Source organism: Delphinapterus leucas, chromosome 16 (genome assembly GCF_059928025.1).
Source record: "Delphinapterus leucas isolate spDelLeu-1000000601 "Yukka" chromosome 16, BTC_Dleu_Yukka2, whole genome shotgun sequence".
NCBI lineage: Eukaryota > Metazoa > Chordata > Mammalia > Artiodactyla > Monodontidae > Delphinapterus > Delphinapterus leucas.
Window position 1 is genome coordinate 32723990 of NC_143144.1, and position 24045 is coordinate 32748034.

At 48.2% G+C, this 24045-nt stretch overlaps 1 long non-coding RNA gene across 5 annotated transcripts in view; it reads right to left on the bottom strand.

Moving 5' to 3' along the window:
* Positions 1–24045, bottom strand: part of LOC111168492 (uncharacterized) — a 254501-nt gene that overhangs the window by 77122 nt on the left and 153334 nt on the right. For 4 of the 5 annotated variants that reach the window (XR_016388086.1, XR_016388084.1, XR_016388085.1 and 1 more), the window contains one exon: positions 1–16542. This exon is cut by the window's left edge. This is a non-coding gene — a long non-coding RNA (uncharacterized LOC111168492). The remainder of the gene's footprint in view (positions 16543–24045) is intronic. The other variant, XR_016388083.1, reaches the window with a different exon arrangement.

Genomic DNA, 24045 nt, shown 5'->3' on the forward strand with positions numbered 1-24045 from the left:
AAATCTGATCATCTTACTCCCTGCCAAGAACCTTTTGATGCTTCTCCATTTCTCTTAAGCTAAAGGCCAACTTGCCCTCTGTGGCTTGAGGGGAAGGAGCAGTATGCATAATATTGAGCGATCAGTAAGGCCTGGCCATCGCCCATCAGAAGAGATGCAGAGAGGGAGTTCCCTGGTGGCCTAGTGATTAGGATTCTGGGCTTTCACTGCTGTGGCCTGGGTTCAATACCTGGTCTGGGAACTGAGATCCTGCAAGTCACGCGGCATGGCCAAAAAAAAAGAAAAAGAAGAAGAGATGCGGGGAAACAACCATGAAGACCAGGGATTGAGGATTAGCTCCAGATGAGTGAAGCAGAAGGCCTGGGGCCAGGTCCCGTCCTGACTGCTCTCTGTAGCCACATCCACCTCTTTCCCCATCCTTACTCTCTGTCCTCCAGCCCACTCCTCTCTCACTTCGGTGTTTCTGCCGTCCCTTCAGCAGAGAGGACACCACATGACAGCAGAGAGCTGGGCGCAAAATACGTGTTTGAAAAATATGTATTGGATTTAATGAAAGGCCAGGCAGTGCAGCAGCCCCAGGGGTCCATCAGGAAAGTCTGCTATAGCAGCAAGCAAGGCTCCCCACATATCAGCCAGGCATGTGAGCTGGAGCTGACAAATGCAGCATCGGAAACATGGAAGCATGTAAGCAGGGGTGCTGACAGCCCCTAAGCTAAGTGCTGAACAAACGCTGTTCTCTAGACATTGAATATTTCAATATAACTGGTGTGAGAATTACAGCCCTGGATTTCAGCTGTTCCCAGGAGGGCTGGGAGCAGAGAGTATGCCAACAGGGAAAATCCCTGTGAGAATCCCCGGACGTGTTTGTTATATAGTTTGTGTGTATCTACAGCCTTCCTGTCTTTCTTCCACAAACGCTGCCTGCCTGCCGACTCTTTGCCAAACCCTGTGCTGGGAACTGGGGATACAGTGATGGAGACTGCAGGCCTCTGCTTCCAGAGCTCTCACATTCTAGTGGGTAAGTCAGACGAGCAAGCAGACGTGCTCTGGGATCAGGAGAGGCTGGCCAGACTGGGATGAGAACCCACAGGTGGAGAACCCTACCAAGACTGGGCATTGGAAACCCAAGTTTCTAGGAGAAGGGGCCTCAGGGCTAAGTCCATACGGATGAGTAGGAGTTTGCTGAGTGGAGTTGAGACAAAGGACAGAAAGGCGTTTCAGGCACCAGGAGCAGCACGTCCGTAGGTCTGGAGGCCGTAGAAAGCCCTGGAGTGTGGAGAAATCTTCAGGGAGTTCATCAAGGCCAAAGCCAAGGGCCAGATGAAAGGTCTGTATGCTGAGATCAGGAGTCTGGACACTGCCCTGAGGTTTTAAGAGGGCAGTGTACACACAGGTCTTAGAGGGAGTCAAAGCCAGAACCGGATCTTGAACCTGTGTCTGCTTTGATATTGTGAAGAAATAAAATAGATAAATCACTAGCTAAATGAATCAAGAAAAAAGTGCAAATACATATATTTAGAAATGAAAATGGGGAAATGACCATATATAGAGGAAATTAAAAGAATTACAGCATTACTCAGTTTTGAAAATAGATTTGAACACATGGACAAATGGGTGATTTTCTAGAAATATAAATGATGAAAACTAACCTCAGAAAAGATAGGAAATCTGAATAGTCCAATTACCAGAGAAGAAACTGAGAATGTTGTCAAAAGCCACTATTCATTAAAGTACTAGACCCAGACAGCTTCACAGGTAAAATCCATTACAAGTTCAAAAAGTAGATCATGGCAATACTTTTTAAAGTGCCCCTGAGCATTGTGGGAAGGGGGAAAAGGACTTTCAAGTGAATCTAAGAATCCAGTATAATGGTGAAAACAAAATCCAGAAACAAAGAACACCACCACCAAAAATCTATAGTCCTATCTTTAACACAACGTAAATGCAAAACGCTAAATAAAATATGATCAAGGAGAACACAAATATATTTTTAGAGGGTAACATGCGACCACTACATTGAATCTATTCCCTGAGGCAAGGATGGTTTTCTATGAAGGAATCAATTAATATAATTCACAATATCAAATATCAATAAGAAAACCATGTCATTCTCCATATATTCTGGGAAAGTAGGTGATAAAAAATTCAACTTTGATTCCTGATTAAAAACTCTTCATTAAATAGAAAAATATGGAACTTCCTTAATATGAATTTTTACACATATATACTTATATATATGTGTATGTGTATATATATATATATATATATATCTGTACCTGTATTTACCTATACCTGTAGTTATATATACATGTCGTATGTGTGTGTGTGTGTATATATATATATATCACAACTCAAGCCAAAATTCACAGTCATTTCTGATGGCAAACCACTAGAATCCGTTCCATTAGGGTCAGGAAGAAGCAAAGAATGCCACTGTAATTTGCTCATTGTGCAAGTCTTCATCCCTCCCTGAGTCCATGTCATTAGCCATGTGATTTTGCAGTTTCCCCTCCTAAAGACAGGGTATCTTTCCCACCCCACTGAGGTTTGGTTTGGTCATGTGACGTGTTTTGTTTGGTGGGAAGTGGGCAGAAACGACACAGTGCCAATTCTGAGCCCTGATGTAAGCAGCATCATGTATTTCTATTCACCACTTTTGCATTCCATCATCAACATAGAAAAGGATGCCATAGTTTGCTAGCTGGTCAAGGAAGATGAAAGATGCACAGAGCGGACCTGGACCCACTTGCAGTCTGGAGCCAAACCCAGTCAAGCCCAGCCTGGATCAGCCCCCCTCAATTGACCTGCAGATATACGAACGAGGATAAATTATTATTTTCAACTGAACTTTGAGTGGTTTGCTATGCAGAGTTATTGTAAGCTGATACACCTATTGTCATGACTAATATTAAACATTGTTTTGACCTACTAGCCAATGCAAATAAAGAAGAGAAAGAATTAGGAGGTAGAGCATTGAAAGGACCATGCCAAATGATCATCACTTATTGGTCATCTGATTATACACTTTTAAAACAAGGAGAAAATCCCAGATTTTTTAAAAAGTGCAAAAAACACTAGAAGATTTTAGTAAGAATCAGTATATTTAAAAATCAATAGCTTTCCTATATAAAATAACCAATTAGAAAATTAAATGAAGAAAAGATCCCATTTACAGTAATAAAAAGATTTGAAAAACCTAAAAATATGCTGTATACAAACTGAGCCTAATCTATAGAAAAAAAATTATCAAACTCTACTGAAAGACATAAAATTAGATTTCAATAAATGAAAACGCACCCTATTCTCGGATTAGAAGAGACCTGTTGTAAAGATTCCACTTCCTCCTAAATTGATCTATATTAGTGTGGTCCAAAAGTCCCGACAGCTAGCGTCCAGGCATATGACCTAGACTCTGCCAACCAGGTGATCCCACATGAGACCTGGATTAGGAGAGGGTAATGGGAATGCAGGTGCCGCACGTGATCTGAGTTGATGGCGGAGGTGGTGGAGACATCAGGCTTGTGGGTGAGAGAAGCAGGGGGTGGGGGCTCCTGATGACCACCCTCGCCCCCAAGTGCCATCAGGGAGGGCTTCAGATTTGTGCCCAGAGGTGGCAGCAGCAACGGTGTCTTCCCCAGAACAGTCCTCCAGGGAGGCCAGCTTCCTGGCTGCACAGCCACCAGGTCTGATTCTCTGGCCTCCCTGGAGAGTCCCCCAGGAGATTTTAATAAATCCCTTTTCTGCTCCAGTTGGCAGAGTAGGTTTCTTTGTTTGCAATTTCAAATCCTGAACGGTACACAGACTAAATGAATAGAATAGAAGGTCCAGAAATAGACATATATATCTGGAGGGAATATCAGTAATGATAGCATTTATTGAGAACCTACTCTGTGCCAGGCACTGTTCTACATACTCATAATTATCTCATTAGCCCTTTCAACAACCCTAAATTATTATTTTCATTTACAAATCTGGTAACCAAGATACAGAGAAGTTCCTGCAACTCATATACTATAGTAAAGTTGACATTTTAGTTCATTAGAAGAAGCATCGCTCAATAAATAATTTGAGGCTAACCAGCTGGAAAACTAATGTGGATCTCTATCTCACTCCTTACACTAAAATTAACTCCACATTGATCAAATAGGAAAGAAAAAAAATTAAGCGATAAAATAAGTAAAGGAAAATATAAGAGTACCTTTCATAACATTAAAGAAGGCCTTTCTAAGACACAAAATTCAGAAGCCATTAAAATACTGATAACATTAGTCACATTAGCATGAAACAATTCTTCCTGGTAAGGAAGAGAAGTGGAGACAAACCCAGATTACAAGAATAGCAGGCCATCTGACAATGGGCTAATATATGTAAAGAGATATTGTAAATCAATAAGAAAAACAACAACAATTCAATGTAAAGAAAGGGCAAGGGCATTTCAGAGAAAAAAATTCATATATAAATGACTTATAATCCCTCATACTTTTAAATATGAAAAGTAAAATAATAATGTGGTATAATGTTTCACCTATTAAATAGAAAATGGAAAAACTCAATAATGTGTGTCGTTGAAGAAGTCGTGTGGAAATAGGTGTGTGTCCCACTGTTATGGAGTAATTGTCATGTGAGGAAAATTTTCCAATAAATATTTTAAAAATTACGTATATTTTGAACCTGCAAATCTACTTGTAGAACTGTATCCTGTAGACACACTCATGCATGGACATAAATACATATATAACTAAAGTCTGTGGTAAAGTTGTTTGTAACAGCAAAAGCCTGAAAACAACCGAAATGTCCATCGCTAGGGAACTTGGTTCAACAACTCATGATATGCAATAATGATAAGGAATGAGGTGGAGGCATTATTTTTAAGATAAAATTCTTTTTTCTTTTTTTACAAAATCAAGGTGCACAGCGCTGTGTCAACTAGACGCCATCCACTAGAAATTTCTGTGCTGTTGGAAATGTTCTACATCTGCACTGTCCAGTAGGGTAGCCACGAGCCACATTCAGCTAGCGATGCTGGACGTGCGGCCAGTGTGATTGTGGAACTGAATATGTAATTTTAATTTTAACTTATATCGATCTAAATTTAAATAGTCACATGTGGCTCTGGTGCTCGATAATGCAGGCTGGAAGCACATCTGTGCATGTGAACAAAAGTAGCATTTCTGAAAAACTATAGAAGTGGTAACAGTCATTGCCCCTGCCAAGGAGAACAGGGGTGTCAGATATTTCTGAGAAGAAGAGTTCTTTGTCTATTTGTATCTGTAATATCTGAATGGTTTACCATGTGTGCAGTGACCCATTTCATATTGAACTAATTCATCAAAGTCCGAAATGAAAAGTTAGGAAGTTCTTGAGTGAGCTTGGGTTTTTTCCATGCAACAGCAGTCAGAGTGGTGTGGGAGAGTGCAGGGAGGGTTCGTGGGCAATCCAGGTCCTGAAGTGAGTCAGTTGTTAGGGTCAGAGGTTGAGAAAAGGGGCCGACTAACCCCAAATGAAGGAATCCTGAGCCGTGGGGAGCATCTTGCTGCCTTGGAAGCCAGCATCCATGAGGAATGGAAGCCATGCAGAGGAATGATTGTTGCCAGCAGCCCACATGTAGACACTTGAGTCAAACAATTAAATTATTCCCAAGAGACATGTAAACAGAAGAGTTGAAGAGGAAGGGATAGATTGGATTTGCAGAGACAAAAAAGGCAGAATCAACAGAATCTGGCAGCCAGTCTGATGTGGGCACTGAGAGACAGACACAAGCTTAGGCTAGCTCTTGACTCTTGGCTTGTATGACTGAATTGATATTGTGGCCATTGGGGAAATAAGGTTTCCAGGAGGAGCAGGATTGGGAGGAAGAGATCATACCTTCAGTGTTGGCATGTTGATCCAGCTGGAAATTTCTAGAAGCCTTCAGATATTTAGGTCTGAAGTTCAGCAGGGAGAACTGCGCTAGAGAGAGCCATTGGGCAGATAACCAGATGTGAGTGATCATTGAGGCCAAGAGAACTGTCAGACTCACCCAGAGAGGAGGTGTGCCAGGGGCAGAGCCGGTGAGAGTGTTAAGCTAATGCAAAAGGCTCGGGAAGGGGAACCAGCAAAAGACACTGAGGATGAGCACGGAGGGAGGGAGGCAGGAGGGAGAACTGGGGAGAAGGGCCAGGGAGGAGGTGGTCTCAAGAAACAGGAAATGCTGTGCAAGGTCAGATGCCATAGAGGGGTCAGGCAAGATGGGGCACTGAAAAGCCCATGGCACTTGGCAATTAGGAGGTCATGTGGTGACGTCAGTGGGAGCAATTTCAGGGGAGTACAGAGAGGGAACACATGATTTCAGCGGTTGAAGGGTTAATGGGAGATGAGAGAGTGGAGATCATGAGGGAAGGCTCTTGTTATGTCTGGACACTAGGCTGTGAAAGGAAGGAGACAAAAGGAGCAGTGTCTAGAGGGCAGGCTGAGGAGAGGGCTGTTTTTTTTTATGTTTGTTTGTTGCTTTAAGAGCAGGGAGACGGGGTAGGATTACAGACAGTGGCGAAGGACTTCTCAAGAAACCAGGCATAATTAACAAAGCAAGGTCCCTGAGGAGGCAGGGAAAGGTGGGCTCCGTGATGCACAGGAGGTTAAGACCTGATCAGGAGACCTCCTCTGAGAAGGGCAGGAAGGGGGTCCGACACAGAAACGAGAAGGAGGGTGGGAGGCCGGAAGCCGAGCAAATATTTTTGCGTGGTGGCTTCCACGTCCTCAGTGACATCGGAGGTGTGATGACGGAGATAGGAGAGGGCAAAGCGTGGTCGTAAGTAGGGTATGGAGGGGTTGAGTTGAGTAAAGATGGCTGGCTCTGCAGAGGGTTCAGCTGAGACTGGACCATGAACATGGAGGGGTCCAGAGGCTCAGGTGAACGTCTAGAGCACTCCATCAGTTCACAGCAGCCTAAGGACTTCTGCAGACCCTGTCACATCTGGCAGGAGGAGGCCACCCGTGGGGGAAGGAGCAGGGGAGAGTGTTGTTCTATGGTGGGGGTCTGGAGCGCACTCTCTACAGTGCAACTCTGAGCCCCATCAGGCAAATAGGATTAATGTTTTCCACCTTGTAGATAAAGCAATTAGCCTAGAACTTGACACCCAGAACTCTCATTAAAGATCGGCTATATCACAATGAATAGTATGGGGGTAAAGATACCAAGGGGCCCGAAGAGAAGGGTGGAAGCAATATTCCAAGGAGTCTAGGTGAGACAGCCCAGTGAAGGCAAGGCTCAGAAAACCATGTCCTGAGGCCAAACCCAACCCACTGCCTGCTTGGTAAATAAAGTTTTATTAGACACAACCATGTCCATTCTTTATGCAGCGTCTCTGGCTGCTTGTGTTACAAGGGCAGAGTTGAGTAGTTACAACAGAGACTGCATAGCCCACAAGCCTAAAATACTATCTGACCCTTTAAGAAAGAATTTGCAACCCTGGGCTAGAGGATAGGAGGGCTGGAGAGAGTCAAGCTAACTAACTAGTATAAAATAAAAGCAGGAGTAGAGGGCGAAAAGATCTGGAGAGATGGGAGGTTGAAGTCAGAGAATAAGACTAGGGATGAGGGATCCGGATGTGGAGCCTGCCCTGCAGTGGGCAAGGAGGAGTGGGTGCCTATGGCCGAGGCTGGATGAGGGCTTTGGAACTCAGGAGATTGACCTGGGAAGTATCAGGCTCTCATGATAAATTGAGAATCAATGGCTTGGTGGGTCATTAGATAGAATTACCCATGTGGATGCGGGTAAGATGAAGAACATCAAGGCTTTCAGTCACAAAACACGGTGCCCAGGAAGTCACCAGAAAACGCCTCCCCAAAAGCCATTTTCCACTTCTTTGCTATCAGAACTTCGATCTTGTTCAGAATGACAGTGTGCCCTACCCCTAGAGATGAATCATGGTTTGTCTGGACCAATCAAGTAATGATATTCCCTTCTGGCTGATGTTTACTTTCCCAGACTACCTTGCAACTAGAAGTGGTCACATGATGCGTTCCAGCCAATGGGACATCTCAGAAAATCAGCTTGGGGCTTCTGGGAAAGCTTTCTTTTTTTTTTGCGGTACGCGGACCTCTCACTATTGTGGCCTCTCCCGTTGCGGAGCACAGGCTCCGGACGTGCAGGCTCAGCGGCCACGGCTCACGGGCCCAGCAGCTCCACGGCATGTGGGATCTTCCCGGACCGGGGCACGAACCCGTGTCCCCTGCATCGGCAGGCGGACTCTCAACCACTGCACCACCAGGGAAGCCCAAGCTTTAATTTTTTGACGACAGAGAGATTTGCCAGTGCTGCCCTGCTCCCTTTTTTGCCTTGAGCGCAGAGCTGATGCTCGGGGCTGTGGCAGCAATTTTGCGACCATGAGGCAATAAATATGAGGGCATACATGCAGCATGCTGAGGATGTTGGAGCAGAAAGAGAGCCTGGCCCTTGACTCCATCATTAAACCCCTGCCCACCTCTAGACTTTTTGAGTGAGATGAGGGAATGACTTTATTGCTGAAAAAGAAAATGTTTTCTTTTTTAATTAAAAGAAGGAAGTTCAGAGGTAGTAGCTGGGAGCTGGAAGAATGGCATGTGGGGTTGGAGGGAGAGGAAGCAGGCAGGGGGCTGCTTTGAGCAGAGAATGTGTGAGTACAGATGGGATTGGGAAATGGGTGGTGAAGAACAGACAGGAAGAGGCTTTGGACGTTGGGTTGAGGAGTTTTGGTTTCTTCTGCAGACCACGGGAAAAGATCACTAAAATTTCTTTAAAATCATATAGATCATAAGCTTGATGTGATTGATATTTGCCAAACTTTGTGCCTTCTTCAAATGTCCTTGAGACATTTACTTTTCTGCCTTTTCTTGAAAAGAAAAAAATGGCAATGGATTTGCATTATTGTAACAGTTTTTTTTTTCTAATTATAAAAGCGAAATCTATTTAGACACTTTACAAAGCAGATAAGAAAATAGAAGAAAACATTTTGGGTGTTTGATCTGAGGGTGGATGGAGATTGAGACAGGAAACAAGAAGATTCATTGTAACTCACCTTCCCTGGGCCTCAGTTTTCCCACCTGGAAAATGAGCAGATAGGCCTGCAGCTAGGGAAGTCTCCACCCAGCCTGATAGCCCAGGGATGCTCGATGCTGTAGCGTGTTAACACACACACTACAGATGCCCTGGGTCATGGTGAGAGCCATGGTTAATACCCAGGAAGCTTGTCCATCCATCTTCTATGGGTTCACACACAGTGGCCATTTAACCCTCACTTTACAGATATAAACTGTGGGCTTGGAGGAGATAAAGTGATGACCACAGCCCTAGAGCTGTCCCATCTCAGAGGTCAGAATCACGTCCAGTGCTCACTTCTACTCCCCAGAACCGACACCCTCTCTCCCGGACCTGGACCTCACTTCCTTCAATCGCTCAGCAGTCCATTCCCCACAAGCTCGGGAAAGGCAGTGGACTGGGATGAGGGCGGGTCCGGAGGGCTGGCACCTCACACAGCAGGACCAGCTCAGAGAACACCAAGGTTCCTCCACCTCGTGGTGGCAAGGTGATGACCACCTGGTTCTGCTGCGTGTGTGTCTGATGACTGAAACGGCCAACTTTGTCCAGCAGGGTACCGCCGGGGACCAAAGAATACAGGGAATAGCTTCGAGTTTATGTGTCTGGTGTTAAAAATCAATAATTTCCCTCCTCGGGAGGCACACTCAGGGGCAAAATAGAGCGAATCGCTTGCTAGCTTCTGCGTGCGCACGGGCAGATGCTGAAGCAGCCGAGGAACCAGTCATGCATCGTAATAAAGTACCCTTCACCTGCTGTCTCTGCATCAGCGAGCGTGCACCCCACCCCACATCGACCAGGAGCCATTAACCCCCACAGTGCTGGGCCGTCACTCACCCCTAATCCCCAGGAGCAGCTTTGGCATGGAGGCTGCCGGGGGCTTTCCAGGAGGAAGGAATTCAGAAATATAAGCGTGAGCCTCCCAACGTCCTCCGAAGGTGGATAAGTTTAGAGGCTCTGTCTGGCTTTCGAGGGAGGCGGGGTGTCAGTGGGCTAATGCCAAGTAAACAAGCTGCTGCCGTTTACCCCCCACTGTCACCCTCCCCTGGGCGCCGTGTCCTGGCTCATCCATTCTAGGGCACTTTGCTCCCCCGTAAAACATTCCATCCCTATCCATAGAACAAGAGCATGTCTGAAGAAGAAGAAATCTGTGGCAGCGACAAAACTGCTTGGGGGTTCGGCACTCACCGCTGGAACCGTCCTCAGTATTTGCCACATGCTGGCCCCTTGCAGGCTTACAGTAACCTCGAGGGAGACGTGCTGTTATTACACCACTATAAAGGTAAGGAAACTGAGGTCCAGGAGGGAGAAGGAGGAGGTCAAGCAATTTGCATGTCTCACATGTGGTGACGCTGGGATTGGAACTCAGGCCTCAGCTCAGACCCTGAGCTCTTGACTACTCTATTGTTTCACCCATCCCTGTGGTCCCTCCACCTTTGCCTCATTTTACAGTTGAGGAAACTGAGACCTAAGAATCAGCAGAGACTGGTCCAAGGTTCCATAGCCAGGCAGCCCGGGATGAGGCCCAGATCACAGGCTCCCATCTGAGGCTCTTCCATGGCTCCATGATGCCGCTTGCTTTCCTCTAGGTTCTTGCCTTAGAGCAGCAAAACCAGGCAGATTTGGAGTTAAAATCCAGGCCTTCTCAGAGCCCCAGGGCCTCCAAACTTCCATCAGTCTCAGAGGAGCTGGCATCCTTGGACCTCCAGCTTCACAAAATATTAGTAACAAGTGTGCACGCACTTCACCGTTTACAAAGCTCTCTAATCACCATATACCACTTAATCCTCATGAAAAAACACTGTAAAAGAAGTCTGACCATGGTCTTCACTTCACAGACAAGGAAACAGAGATCTTCTCTGTGGGACAAGGACCGGCGTATCCCCAGCATGGCCCAAAGGTGGGCCATGTGCCACCCCATGGACCTTCTGCCAGCAACTCTGTCCCTAATCAGCCTTGAGAAATTGCCATCATTCTTCCTTACAACTTTATGAGGCCTTCTTATAGCTCAGACGTCCCCTGGCCTCAAGCAAGAGGATGAGGAGACCCAAGTCATTGTCTAAACCAGCAGAGCTTGCTCTTGGCACCCTCTGCTCACCCTTCCTGAATCCTGGGAGTCCTTGGATAGCTCCCTGAGCTCAGAGATCAGGTTTCGTACTTACCTGTATCCCCAGAGCATTTATCATAGGGCTTGCTAGTTAACATAAACAGAGAGAAAGGGATGGAGGAAAGGAGGAAAAGTCCTTTCATACAACATTCACTGATTCAGACCAGCCACCCCAAGATGGTATACATGGGTGGAATTTTTATTTATAATTATAATGTCACTAAGCAGCTGTGTGACCTTCTGCAGGTATATTAACCTCTCTGGGCCCCAACACCTCCATCCACAAAGGAAAGTAGGAAGATGGGGTCTCAGATGGAGGCTATGTGGCATGTGCTTCCACCTCCCCCTACAAGACCACAGATATCCCAAATCAATGCCAGCATGTTTCCCATGTGTTAAGGGGTGGGGATGGGGATGACGTTTCTTAGGAATCTGAACTAGACAAATGTACTTTTTCTTTTTGGTTCCCAGCCTCCAAACCCAATTTCTATTTGAGAGAGGCCCAAAGTATGTGGGGTGCAGGGGTTCAAAATCCCTCATATTGTCCAGGAAGTGGACATTTCTTTTCTCAGCTTCCAGGACAGGAGAATGGGGTTTAGAATTGGCCAACAGGATGGTCCCACTCAGGACTCTGAGTATAAAGCAGGTGACACAAAGACACAGGCATAGTTAAAGGTTTCTCAAGGGATGGCATGGTGACAGCAGTGGCCAGGCCAGGGGCGGCATTCCAAACACCCTTCCTGCTGTGTGAGCTGACTGTGCTTTGGGCCACCAGCTTGGCTCCCATCTATTTTGCAACAATCAAGGGGAGGCCGTGTGGTCCAGTGGTTAAGGCTATATCTTTGAAGTCAGGTAGATATAGGTCTGAATTCTGTTTGTGCCATTTATGAGCAACATAGCTGTAGGTAAGTAATGTACCCTCAGGGAAAACTATTCTCTCTTCCATAAGGCAGACACAATAGTAAGTACTTCATAAGGGTTGTTGTAGGGCTCACATAAGGGAATGTGAGTGGTGTTCCTAGCCCGGCGCCTCAGCGGGGCTGAATAAGTAGAGGCTACATTAACAATGAATGAGGAAGAGGAGAATTTTGAGGACCAGTTTCCAAAATGGGGGACTGAAGCCAGGGCAGGTGCACCTAGCTGTGAGCAGCCTGAACAGCTGTCCTGATGCAGAGCAGCTGGGGAGGGCCCATCACGATGGGTGCTCCAGGCAGGGAACTGGCCTTCTCGGGGAGAACCGACCTTTCTCTCTGATGCTACTTAAACCTGAATCATCGAGTGCTTTGCCCTTGGAGGAAGCTCAGAGGTGCAATAGGCTGGTGCCTACATGAGCACAGAGGCGACCCCTCTGTGAGTTAGAGGACCAGCCTCCGCTAATGCCAATTCCCCCAGATGGAGCACAGGGCCGGCTCCTGATCCCAGGGTGTGTCAGCCTGGGCAAGCAGGCGTGCCAAGAGCCTGCTTTTCCGAGGTGTGTGCCAGCGTCGGGGGCCAGATGCTCCCTCCCAGACCTTCCATCAGCAACGGCATCTGCTCTTCTCCCAGGCTGGTCCAGCTGCCACCCAGGTGGGAGGCTCATTTTTCAACCCAGACCCTTCTTTCTGCCACCACGCCCACCCCGGGCATTCCCTTGGAGTCCCAGATCGCTGTCCTTCCTTGGGTCAGTGTGGCCTCTAGCTGCAATGTCCACTTTCTGCCTGTCTCTGTTTCCGACTGTGATTTAATTGGGAGCCTGGAAAACCCTGATTGTTCAATAATTGTAAGGCAGAGAAATTACCGGGGCATCAAAGGTTGCTCCAGTTGCTATATTAATTGTCCTTTGTTATCTCTCCATATAAAAGACCACTTGATAGAGACAAAAGCCAGGTGGCTTTAATTCCACAGCCTTCTGACAAGAGGATGAGAGGCCATTGTTGGCTCCCATCCGTTTCTTCCCAGATAGAAACCTTTGCTACTCCCTGCCCAGCATGGCCCCAGCAGGCCATACCCCGACCCGAGACCAAGAGCGAGGCCCAGCACCCTCCAGCCACAACCGGGCCCAGACCCTGGTTGTCTCCTGGCCCACTGGCTCACAGAGGCGAAAAGCCCCGATTCTTCGCTGCGTGTTTCGGTGTGCTTTTTCTCGAGTGCTGGTGTGTAAGTGCACGTGGGGACACTGCAGGATGAATAGCTAGCGTTTACTGAGGACTTCCTACCTGCCAGGTGCCACGCTGACCGCTTTACATGCCTTTCTTGACAACAGGAGTTACGCATGTTATTTTTCTCTTCATTTTGCAGACGGGGCTCAAAGGGGTTAAGTTACTTGCCCAGGGCCCCATAGCAATGGCGTGCTAGAACCAGGATCAAACTCCAGGTGCTCGAATGGAGCCCTCAGTCCCTCTGCAGCGCTGTTCTCTGAGTACACTTGCGGGGTGTGTGTGGGTGCGTGTGAGTGAGGGTGCGAGAATGTGTATGAGTGTCTATGAACGTGTTAGGGGGTGCAAGTAAAGGACAGTATCTAAGCAGTGGGTCCAGTAGAAGAGGACCAAGCAAAAGGCATGAATGAGGAGATTGTCAAAGCAATTTGGCACGTTTGATTTGTTTATTTTTAAAGGCCCAGCCACGCCTTGCTTAAAACCATTGGAATCTAGCAGTAAACAGACTCGTGTTTGAATGTTGAGCATCTACTTGTGCTGGGCCCCGTGCCCTCAGCTGTAAGTGGCCTGGAGAGGAGTCAACCACGTGTCTGCCCCCTGGGCTCCCTGCCCGGTTCCCAGCCACAGATATAGGGATGGGCTTCCACTGCCTCTGCTTCTGCTGGGAGGACCTGGGAAGGCTGTCTGGAGTTGCCTTAAAGCCATTCATTTTTTCAAGCCATTTGCCAGTTACCTGAAACATCACCTGGCCGACCAAGATCTAGACTTATTCAACAATTGATTATCCTTGGAACCAACAAGGCTGTGTATCACTAATTCACAATTTGGCTGTGGTTCTGCAACTGCAGCTACGTTCGTGAATAAAAAGAATGGGGTGTAGAGCTCTGTCATGGCCAGGCCTGATGGGGCATTAGCTTTGATTTCACGACAGCCCTCCCGAAAGAGATCCCGATCCTGTGTGACAGACTGGAACACTGTAGCCCAGGAGGTTAACGTGATTTTCCCCGATCATACAGCTCATAAAAGGCAAACCATGGCAGGAGGCAGACTACCATCCAACGGCGACTCTGTACCATTATAAGTTGCTCCATCTTTACCAACAACCCATAGATTATTTACAAGTCGTGGGTTTCAAATAAGAAAACCCGGAGGAAGTAAACACCAGTGCCTGGAGCCAGGTTCAGTCCAGACTCTCTGGATAGTTACCAGGCCCTCTTACCAGCCCCTGACCAGGGCACAGACCATGGGAGATAAAGCTGAGGGCAGTAGCTCACTGGCAGCTATTCCAAATCTATAGGTAACTCTGCAGTTTACAGCTAAGCCAGGAGTAGCCTGGGTCCTATTTCCATCTCCCCAGGTCCGTCCTAAACCAACCAGTGGCCAAAGATGATCAGGATGTCTCAGGAGCGTAGGAATGATGTAGAAAATAAGGGATAGGGCATCTAAGCCTTCAGGGGTAAATGCCTTTCTAAACTTAGGGCTAGAAATGGTCTCCCCTGTTGAGCTGGGTGATTCCTACCACTAGGTAACCTGTTCTGCTTTCATCCTGGTTTCCTGGAAACTGAAAAAGAAGAGTTACCTTCAGTTGTTACAATTCATCTCAGCACATAATTCATGATCTAGTTTTATTCTTCTACTGTCTCCTCATTCATTATTCCACCCTATGGAGGAGATATTATTATGCCCATTTTACAGATGAGAAAACTGAGGCTTCAAGAAGTGAAATGATAATGCCCTGGTTGTATCTGACCCAGTCTCTCTGGTCATCAAGCCCTCCTAGGATTTTCCTTCCCACTGGAATCAAATCTGACCTCTCATCCTAGTCTGTGATTGGCAGCCCCCAAGTTCTCCACACCATCTCCCATCTTGTTTGCCCCTCTCACTCACCATGCTTCAGCCACACCAGCCCTATTCTGATCCTGAACCTACCAGACTTATCCTCAGCCCCGGCCTCTGCACCGCTCCTTCCTCCTCTGGAAACGCTCTCCCTCTGGAGCTTTGCATGGCTGGCTCTTATTCATCATCCAAGTCTCAGCTTAAATGTCACTTCCTCGAAGAAGTTCTTGACCACGCTACCTACACCGGCCTCTGGTCGCTCCCTGTCATATTCTCATCCTAGCTTTGCTCTCTCCTGTCCAGTAATAAACACCTCCTGTTTATTTGTGCAATGGGGTGTACCCACCACTAGAGTATAAGCTCCATGAGGGCAGACGGGGTGAGGCACCTAATAGGAACTCAACCAAGTTTTGGTGAGTGAATTAATCAATGAATGAATAACTCACTGGGATTCAAATCCCCTGCATGGAACTCTCTACCCCTCAGCCAATATGACGCCAAGGCAGGGAATATGCTTCTTCTAATTTCACAAGGAACGTGCAGGGGTCTGTGTCCAAACCTCCCAGCTCTGAACCAGGCAGCAGATAATAAGGGGGACCGGGATGTCTTCTGGGGGTCCCAGGACAGCTCCCAGCATCGGGTTTGGGCATGTCCAGCTACGAGGAAGCAGCACTCTGCCAGGAGAACTGGCCCGGCCCAGTCCAGCAGGCACTGGTATGGCTGGAGGTCCCCAGTGAAGGCTTGGTTAGCAGGCCTAGTGAGCTGCAGTGATGGTTGCATCAAAAAATGCAGGAAGGACCCGCACCCTTAGCAACTCCCAAAACACCAAGGAAGGGAAGTTTGCAGGACTCTGAAGTTCCCGCAGCAGCAGATGGACTCAGCATGTGAGACACAGGTGCTCACCCCTGTACGAGAGCCCGCACGGGAAGACCAGGCCTCTCGTGGTCAGGCCTGACTCTGAGGCCCCAGCCAGCCCTGGGGGCATGTTCCCTTAGACACTTAATACGTGAGGTCACCAAAAGCTGTCAGGGCTGAGACAGGAGTTCTGAAGCCAAAAGTAGCCCAACCGGAGTGCAGAGGGCACCAGAGCCTGAGAGGGGAACTCGGGCCAGGCCAGAGCCCCATGCCTGGTCCATGTCAGAGGAAATAGCCAATCAAGGTGAGAGCCAACCAAGGAGTCAGGGTCATGGGCAAATCGACGTGCAGTCAGGGAAGGAGCCCCAAGGCTCAAGGGCGGGCCAAGGCTGCCAGGTGGTTTGGGCTATTACCTGGTGAAGGTGGTCAGAGCCTCCTCGGAAGGTCCAGCCTCCAGGGGTCGCGGCCTCCACCAGGCCTCTGAGGTGGGCATCTGACAGGCCGATGCGGGGAGCAGGCGTGGGCGGAAGTCCGTTTGAACTCCCTCAGCCCTGTATCTGAGGAGGGAATTAAACCGTTCTGTTCTACTATGGCGTTTCATTGACTTCTGGCAAAACACGATGTCCTGCTTCAAAGGAAAGGAAACACACAGGCTTAGGAGGCTCGTTGGACATCAAAGGGCTATTAGAGAACAGCATCCTGATGAGCTAATTGCAAATGCAGCCCGAGCAGACGGAGCACATTTGCCCAGGAACATATGGGCTCACACATCCAGGGAGAGGGTGCTGGGGACAAGATGTATGTGGGGCTTTGCTGAACCCAACGTGTTTGCAAAATAATTCAAGACATTGCCTCAGCCTGGGCTGTTCTCCCCTCTGCATTCCATCAAGCCGGGTGGGGGTGGGGAGAAGGAAGCTTGGTGCCTCTGCAAAAGGAGGCCCCAGGGAGCAAGTAAGCAGGACTGGGCCCAAACAAACCGAAACATTCCCTGCAGAGTCAGGGAGACACGTGGGTGGAGAGAGCCTTCTCTTGACTCCCAGACGCCCCTCCAGACTGTGTGCCCCAGACCAAGTGCAGAGGGCCAGGGGCGGCAGTGGGTTATTCTCCTCCTGGACCTCCCCAGCCTCACCCATCCAGTCGGGGTACGGAGCCCCAGCACTTTCAGCCCTGAAAAGGTTGCAGGAGTCTCCTTCAGCTCCATCATTACAACATGTCTGGAGACCACACGGTCCGGGTCGTCTACCCCAGGGCTCCCCGGGGTCAGACCAGTTGTGTGGGCAGGGCCCCAGACCCTCAGCCATCACAAAAAGCTGAGTGACTTTGCTTCCATCTGGTTTATATCAATACATCAGGATAGGACATAAGATTTTCCTCAAAGAAAAGGGAGTTCCAGATTATTAATAAAAACTACTTCTCTGGAACAACTATTTCATCTTACCAGTTGAGGAGACTGTGGCTGAGGGGGCCATGACTACCCAGGGCACACAGTGAATCAAGGATGAGACTAAAGCTAGAACCCAGGACCCTGGCTCCAGGCCAATTTTCTGGCCACCCCGCCAGGTGGCCCACACCCTGTCAGGTTCAATTCTAGACAAGTGTCCAGGCCCCAGCCAGGCCCCAGCCTCCCCGGGCCCCCTGAACACATAAGCTCTCCTCAGCCCTCGGGGTGGGGGGAGCATTCCTCAGCAGGATCTGTGCCTCAGCAATCAGGAGGACACCTCAGTGTCACCCTCCCACCCTCCAGGCTGAGCCGATAAAGGGTAGAAGCAGCCGGGAGGCCAGAGGGAACTTCCAAAGTAGAAGGCAGGGAGACAAGGGGGAGAAGCCAGCGTGTGAAACTGACATTGACTCTGCTGCGTCTTCTAAGACAACGAGCTGGGGGCCAGCAGTGGGGAGGGAGAAGATTGGAGAGATTGTATGGGGCCTTGGAGGTGGCCTGTTCATTGTACAGTTGTGAAATCCAAGACTCAGAGGCCGGGAGGGGGAGGTTGGGGGCTGGGGGGTGGGAGGCCTGCCCAGCATTCCCAGCAAGGTCGTAGCTGAGTCCTGCCCTGGGTAAAGCAGTACAAAGGCATTGGGCACCTGGAAGAAAATCTAAACCCGTATGCAAGGCTGAGTCTACCCAGCCTGGGTTTCCAGCCTCCTCTGCTCCCCCTCCCTCCTCACTCCGAGCTCTTAGTCACAGCACCCTCGCCTCTTTCTTCACTGCTCTTATTATAGTCGTAAGCGATGAACGAGTTTGGGTGATTCTTGTATTAATTTTCGTCTCCCCCTGCCCCAGACGAAAAACTCCATGAAGGCAGGAGTTGGTATGCTTTGCTCACATCTGAGTCCTCAGTGCTCAAAATATATTTGATGAATGAATGAATGAATATATCATGGCTCTTTCTGACTTCAAAACCTGCCATGGCTCCTCCCCACCCCTATGATTTCACTGGTAATCCCTTTACCCAGTACTGAGGTCATTTATGATCTGATCCAAGTTCCTTTCTGGTCTCATCTCCCACCATGATTCTCTTCATACATATCTCCACCCCACACAATACAACGGCTCTGGACAAACCCCACTACTACTCCAGAAGACCCTGCCTTCACGTGCCTTGATAGCTTCAGGCCTAAAATACTCCTCCTACTTGTCTTTATCTAGATGACAGGATCCTACTGATTCTTATATACCCAGCTCAAACGTCCCCTCCTTTCTCCATGGTGAGCCATCTCCGTCCAGGCCCTAGGCAGCATAGGTGGCTCCCTCCTTGGTAGGCAGCCCTTGAATATGGTGCAACAACCAGGATACTACACAGGCATATAAGATAAGGATTGGTTTCCATCCGATTCTACCATAAAAGACTAGGCCTACCATAGGACAGGAAGTATGGCTTACCTACCTCTGTGTCCCAACACCTGGAGTTTAACCAATTGGAGGGCACAGGGCCCTTGACCCCTAACCCAGTTGGTGCTCTTTCCACCACACATAGATCAACTTCACATCATTCCATTCCGTTTCAATATCCTCCCCCCCTTCTCTTTCTCTCTCTCTCTCGTTCTCAAAACCCACATCATCTGGAACCTTCTCTTGGCTTCCCTCTTGCCTACCATCCTTCCGGTCATTGCTATTCCTCAGCAAGGAGGGTCCAGGAGGGAAGCTCAGGTGACGCCCAGAGTAGCAGGCTGGTACCTTTGGATTCAGGCCGGTTCTCAGACCCTCCAATGCCCGGTGGCCTCACCTAGAGAAGAGGCCTCAAGTAGTCTAGACCAGTACCTGAAAATTTTAAAAGCATCACACAACTCTATTTGTCCTGTGCAATGCTTTTTAATATCCGTACATTTTATAGACAAATATAGATTTCCAGTTCCTCCTGAAAAATTAAAAGATCAAGCCTTTCTGGCACTTTCTCACAAAGCATCAACGGGGAGGAAATAATAGCAGCTTCCTGTTTAGACAGAGCCTATGCTCCCTAGTTTGCCATAGACTCCACTACTGGCTGTTGCCCATCAAACCCCCCTGCTTCGCTAATGACCAAAACCTGCCTGGCCTGTTTAGGCATTTGGGTTTGTGGTCTAGAGGAAGTTTGGGAGACTTTCTTAGCTCCTAAATCAGAGATCATTCCTCCGGCCCAATGCCTCCCCTCTCATTTGTTCCAGATCTCTCTCTCTCTCTCTCTCTCTCACACACACACACGACTCTAAACCCATAAGGGTGCAGTGGAACCCATAAGCCCAACTGCTGAGCCTGTGGACACAAGTGTCTCACTAGGGAGTATGGGGAAGTAAAACACTCCAGGGAAGGGGAGGGGAAGAGCATAAACATGGGTGTGGAGACATATTACATTCCAAGGTGGCTGCCTGTTTTACATTCCACCAGCAATGAAGAAGAGTTCCTATTTCTCCACATCCTCAACACTTGTTATTTTATGTCTTTTTGATTATCGCCATCCTAGTTGATATGAAGTAGTATCTCATTAGGATTTTGATTTGCATTTCCCTAATGACTAAAAACGTTGAACATCTTCATGTGTTTATTGGCTGTTTATATATCTTCTTTAAAGAAATGTCCATTAAGATTTTTTTGCCCATTTTAAATTGAGTTATCTTATTATTGGGTTGTAAGACTTGTTTATATACTCTGATTACAAGTCCCTCCTCAGATACATGATCCGCAAGTATCTTTCCCATTTTGTGAGTTGTCTTTTCACATTCTTGATGGTATCATTGCAGCACAACAGTTTTAATTTTCATGAAATACAATTTATCTAATTGTGGGAGGCGTGGTCACTTATGCCTTTGGTGTCGTATCTAAGAAACCATTGCCAAATCCAAGGTCATGAAGGTTTATACCTACCTTTTCTTCTAAGACTTCTATAGTTTAAGCTCTTAGATTTGGTCATTGATCTATTTTGACTTAATTTTTATATGTCATATGAGGCAGGGGTCCAAATTCATTCTTTTGCTTGTGGATATCCAGTTGTCCCATCACCATTTGTTGAAAAGACTACCCTTTCCCCATCTTATTATCTTGGCACCGTAGTTGAAAATGGCACCCTTGACTATGAACATGAGGGCTTATTTCTGGACTCTCAGTTCTATCCCATTGATCTATATGCCTATCCTTGTGCCACTACCACATTGTTTTAATTACTATAGTTTTGTAGTAACTTTTGAAATCAGGAAGTGTGTGTCCTGTGACTTTGTCCTCCTTCAAGACTGCTTTGGCTCTTTTGGGTCTCTTGACCCAGATGAATTTAAGATCAGCTTGTCGATTTCTAGGTCTAGCCATTTTTTGCCACGGGGGAACATGAAGCTTTTTTTAATAAGTCTTTGTATTTTAATTTGGATTTTTAAAAAATATGATATTTCCTGGTTTAAAAGAACAATTCAGGCCAAACAAAACAACTGCTGCAGGCTAAATCTCAATGCCACTAGTTTGCAACCCCAGCTCAAATCCCAAGTCCAAATTTACAAGTGGGGAACTGAGACCCAGAGAGAGAAGGTAAGTCTCTCAAGGTCATACAGCAAGTAAGGTGTGCAGATGGGGCTCAGACCGAGAAGCTGGGTTTCAAGACCAGAGCTTCGGGCATCCTCCTCTCTTAGTTCCTCTCCAAGCAATATCTCTGGAAGCACACACCACACCCAGCACATGTGCCCAGTGATGTCTTAGGCCAGAAACACTCCTCCATCCCTTCCCGCCCAGAGATGCTGGGCTCCCGAGATGCTGGGGGCTCCCTTGGTCTCAAGGCTGAGGTTCAAATCCTGGTGTGGCCAATGATCCCAAAACATTCAGACACCATCATAATTTTCACCAGCTCGTGGCCTGGAAAGACAGGGTTCCCCTCTCCAACTCTCTTGCAACCTGGGGAGTAGACTCTAGGCAGAAGAATGAATTGCCCTCCTCTCCCCACCACTCTTTGGGTTTCCACAATGCCATTTTAGGAAAGAAAGAAAGAAAAAAAATCAAACAGAAAGCAATCAGCAGTAGCCAGTAAACTTGTAGTCTCCAGAAAGTAATTTGGAGAGGTAGAGTGGAGAAAAAAATTTGTCAGATGGAGAGCCAGGCATGTCATGTGGGCCGGAGCACGGGGGCTCGGGGGAGCCTGCTGGCTGCAGCCCTGCTCCTGCAATTAAGATGATAGCATCGAGACCGCCATAATCCTCAGGGTCGTAAGCTGTGTCACAAGGTGCTTCCTCGGCAGGGTGAATCCAGCAGGCAGCTGGTCATAATTTTTCTGAGGCTTCCTTTTTGTGTTTAAAAAAATTTTTTTAAGGACAATGATGCCAGTTCTGATTTTACTGCAAGGTGCCAGGTTTTCATTTCATACTCTCTGCAAAGATGGATTCACTGGAGTGTAAAACAAGAAAAAAAAAAACAAACCCACACACAGACACACACACACACACACACACCCACACCACCTTGAGGCGTCCCACATTCTCCCTGATCATTTCTGAGAAATCAAATCTTACAGCATAGTGATTTTCAGGGATTCTTCTTTAAATAGTTTTTTTCTAAGTCACTCATATTAGGATACATAGAATCCAAAAAAGGAACAGTGAGAAGTGTCCTTAAAGCTTATTGCACACACTTCCCCACCCACCCATCCACCCACCCCAGAACCTTAGAGTTGAGGATGCTAAAGGCCAGAGAAGAGGGGACTTTCCTGACGCCCACTGTTTGTGGCTGAGCTGGGATGAGAACGCACATTCATTTGTGTGCAGGGCGTCTTACACCCGAACACCCACTTAGATATCATCAACCTCAGAGCATTTCATTTTATAAAGTGGGGCAGAGGCCCGGAGAGGGGAAGGGACATGCCGGCTCCGCGGGGGAGCTGGGTGGCAGCTCTCACTGTAACACAGGTCAGTGGAAACCTAAGCCACAGATTGCCCTGCTTGACCAGGGGGAGATCACAGCCTCAGGAGAGGAGGGGGCATGGATGGGAAGAAGAGGAGGCCAGTTTCGGGCGGGCCGGAGGAGTAGCATGAACAACAGACAGACCGGAACAGCCCAGCAGCCCTCCTCCTCTGTGCCCTCCCTTTGTCTCCTCTCCCAGATGTATCCCTTGGAAAATGGACCAAGGTACCCGTCCCAAGGCCAGCATGTAACCAGTCTTTCACAGAGGTCGGTGGCACATGTGATCAGCTCTAGGAGGAGCCCCACACCATGACCCATGGAAGGTAGCAGGAGGCTCTGGGAGAGAAGAGCAAATCAACAGGACCCAAAGGTTTCCTGAGTGGTGGTGTCCTACTTAGCCCACCCTTTATTCTAGAAAAGGCAGAAAGATGTGAGCTCTATTGCCACAGGGTTGGGCACAAGTTATTATCCAATAACCTGTGAAACTCCAGAACTCTGCTGAACATGGGTTCACAGCGACAAGTAGAAGAAAGTGTCTAGTTGAGGGCCACAGGGCTCTGTTCTCTGTACTCGGCTACTGAGAGTTTTTACTAGGTTCCTACATGGACTGTAGGCTGACCCAATCAGATGGCCGGGAAAGCAAGTGTGAAGGACGGCAGCTTCAGGATTCCAAAGACGGTTTCAACAAGCATTTATTAAGTGCCTACTGTGTGCAAAATGCTTCTGTCCCCTGGGCTCGTGAAGACTCTTTGCCCTGAGGAGACCGAGGAAAGAATGCAGTGGGGCAACTGAGGCAAGAAGAGCCCCTGGGTGATGCAGCAGCAGTCCAAGGGATTATGGGGACAGGGCAGCCCAGCAGGACCCCAAGGGCTCCACACTGCCACCCAGACCCCTCGGGAGGGGGCCTCGCACAGGAGAAGGGCGGCAAGGCTGGGAGCAGCTGAGTGTTAGCAACAAGCTGGCACAAGCCTCCCTGTCCTGTGAGCACCCTGCTACCCCAGCGTGACAGTGCAGCCACTCCGGGTGCCAGTTGCTAAGAGACAACCCTGAAACCAGAATCTTCGTGGCTGCTAACCTGGGGTGTGAGAGGGAGGGGTGGCAAGGAGCTACCACCACCACCAGCTGCTGCCCCTCCCTCTGCAGGCCTGGTGACCCTGTGGGATAAAGGCACCCAGGAGGTATCTCCTGGAGGCCAGTCCTGGGCACAGTGAGGGGCTCTCAGCTACCCCACCCAGATGCTCCTCTCTCCAGCTTATCAATCAGTCTCAAGTACCACCACCCACCCCCAGCCTTCAGCTCAGTCTGCTTCCTCCAGGAAGCCTGAAGAAACCCAATACTCTGCTCTCCTTAGACTTGGGTAGCCCTGATTCATCTGGCATGGGTCTTTCCTGTGCCTGGCGACCATGCTCAGATTTCCCATAGAAGCTTAGAGAGCCCTGCCCCATCTCTCAGCAGGATTCATCACTCCCTTTATTTAAACCTCTGCGTTGGATCTTAGCTGTCCACAGCCACAATGTGAGGCGGTGTGGGCTCTCTCTGCCCAGACTGGGTGCTCTGCGATTTGTTTATTCCGTGATAAGCCATATGCCAAACCCTGAGCTAGGTGCTGGGGATGCCTCAGTGAACAAGACACCAGCCCTAACCTTGGAAACTTATTGTATAGTACAGGACAGAGATCAGTAAATGAACAGTGACAATCCAGGGGCCATCCTGT